This window comes from Podarcis gaigeae (assembly GCF_964106915.1).
Source record: "Podarcis gaigeae genome assembly, chromosome: 16".
NCBI lineage: Eukaryota > Metazoa > Chordata > Lepidosauria > Squamata > Lacertidae > Podarcis > Podarcis gaigeae.
Genome location: NC_139693.1, coordinates 30123682 through 30125777, shown reverse-complemented (window position 1 = coordinate 30125777; position 2096 = coordinate 30123682). Strand labels below are relative to the sequence as shown.

The 2096-nt window shown below is 43.1% G+C and overlaps 1 long non-coding RNA gene across 2 annotated transcripts; it reads left to right on the top strand.

Moving 5' to 3' along the window:
- The first annotated feature begins 289 nt into the window (after positions 1 to 289).
- Positions 290 to 1639, top strand: LOC310833086. 2 transcript variants are annotated; one of them, XR_014558554.1, is made up of 2 exons: positions 290 to 575; positions 1496 to 1639. It is a non-coding gene; the product is annotated as an uncharacterized lncRNA (long non-coding RNA). The 2 variants fall into 2 exon arrangements; XR_014558555.1 differs by having other exon boundaries at positions 290 to 769.
- The last annotated feature ends 457 nt before the right edge of the window (positions 1640 to 2096 follow it).

Genomic DNA, 2096 nt, shown 5'->3' with positions numbered 1-2096 from the left:
GAGCTCTCTACATGCACATAACTCTATCCAGCTAGCACTTCAGGAGGGGGTGAAGGAGGATTAGTGAGGGCTGTGGCCCGCAGAGAGGTGTGGCTGAGGTCTGGATACAGAGCCCAGGGACTCAGCTTTAAAATGTGTTGGAAAGTGCAATATACAAATGTGACACTAGATGGCGACAGTGAGCTATAGCAAATTCAATGTATTTTTCAAAACGTTTTTGTTTGTTTTTAAAAAAGCATTTTCACAGCATTTTAAAAAAATTGTGTGTACATTCCACCCAGGCCTTATGCTCTCCTATCCCATACAAACATCCATTTTGGTGATGCAGCATTCCTGGCACTAAACTTTGTAACAGCACTGTTGTTGGTTTACCGATTTATGAATTGCCTTACGCGCTGAGTCTCAAGGCAATTTTGCAAGGATGCCATGAAACCATCTAAAAATAGTTTCGAAAGAAGTACAAAACCCAACTAAAGATAGATCTAAAAGGAATACGGGATAAACAATCGGGATGCTTTCATCCCGTCAGAAAGCTTGTCGAAAGAAGAAATGCCTTCAGTTGTTTCCGGAAACAAGTAAGGGCTGTTCCAGAAAACATGGGCAGCCTTCTTGAAATTCTTGATCTGATATTTTAGGGACTTCAAATATGGCAGTCTTGGAATGGCCATACTGAACACCGCCATGCCAGAGTTCAGGGCAGGAGAGCAAAACTGTGGAAGGAGGGAGGTGAAGAAAAGATGGCAGCGCCTGAATTTCCTGCTCCAGAAATGTATAACTCTTCTGTCGCTCTGGCCTGAAAGCATTGGCCATGACAGCCATGTAATAAAACTCTGATGTATGACAAAATAATGAACCACCGAATACATCGCCCTCCTGTGCTGCCTCTGCAGCCTCGCCTGGCTTTTGCCTGGAGAGCACAGCTTGTAAATATATCTGGGTCTCGCCCTGCTACTAACAGGCTAGTGGAGCATTGCCACAAGGTTATTTATTTTACACTCTGGGCTCTGCTTCTGAGCCATGGAGTGTAAAAACAATCAGAAGGACAAAGTGTAAATTCTCCCTGCTGATTTATTTACTGTTGTGTTTTTATAGGCCCACATGGCTCGGGGTTTTCGCGCTAGGCCCGACCATTCAAGCAGAGCCCGCGCCGTACACTTCCAGAGAAATGAATGACTTTATAAATTCTCTACAATAATAATCCCACGTACAGGAATGCATGCAGAGGAACACCCAGACAGGGCTGGAATGTTTTTAAGAATATAAGATTGTGCTTTTTTGGTCAGGGAAACACATTTCTCTCAGGGCTCTGTGGTATGGCCTAGGCTCCAGGCCTGTCTGCCTACCACCTGTAATGAACCCTTGGGGAGAGTCTCGTTCAGGCCACCCAAACCGAGAGGAGGGTCAGAAGACAGCGGCTCTGGGATGTTAACAGCCTTAATGAACCTTGGTCCATTGGAGACTCTAAACAGCCATCTTAATTTTTTGTTTTTTAAAGGGCCTTGATAGGAAAAACATCTGATTTGGCTCCGTTCTGTATCCTCGATTAACTGAAGTGGCCTCTCAAGTCTCCGCCATGGAAGAAAAAAAGCAAAACTTAGTCTCTCCTAATGAAATGCAATAAACACTTTCTACACACACACACACACACACCTTTGAAAGCGTCAAAGATTTCTTAACAAAGATCAGTTTGTCTGTATTTGCACCTCTTTCTCTTGTTCATTCACTCCTCTTTTTTTTTGGAGGCAACTGTGCAAACCTACCCAATGCTAAAAATATACTGGTGGCCATTAGTTTTCTTACAGTATCTAGATAGCAGTGTTTTTTGTTTTGTTTTTAAGAATAAAATGGGCAACTACTCATGCAGAAGTTGTTACAGTTAGTGCCACACTTTTAACATTTAACATTTTGAGTACCCCCAGAAAAAAGAACTGTTAGATTGCGATTAATTTCTAAAAGGTGCCAAAATTCAAATTTCAAAATTCAAAACGCACGGGGCTCGCTCAGTTGATAGAGCACTGGATTCTTAATCTCAGGGTTGTGGGTTCGAGTACCCACATTGCACCAAAGATGCCTGCATTGCCGGGGGTTGGAGTAGA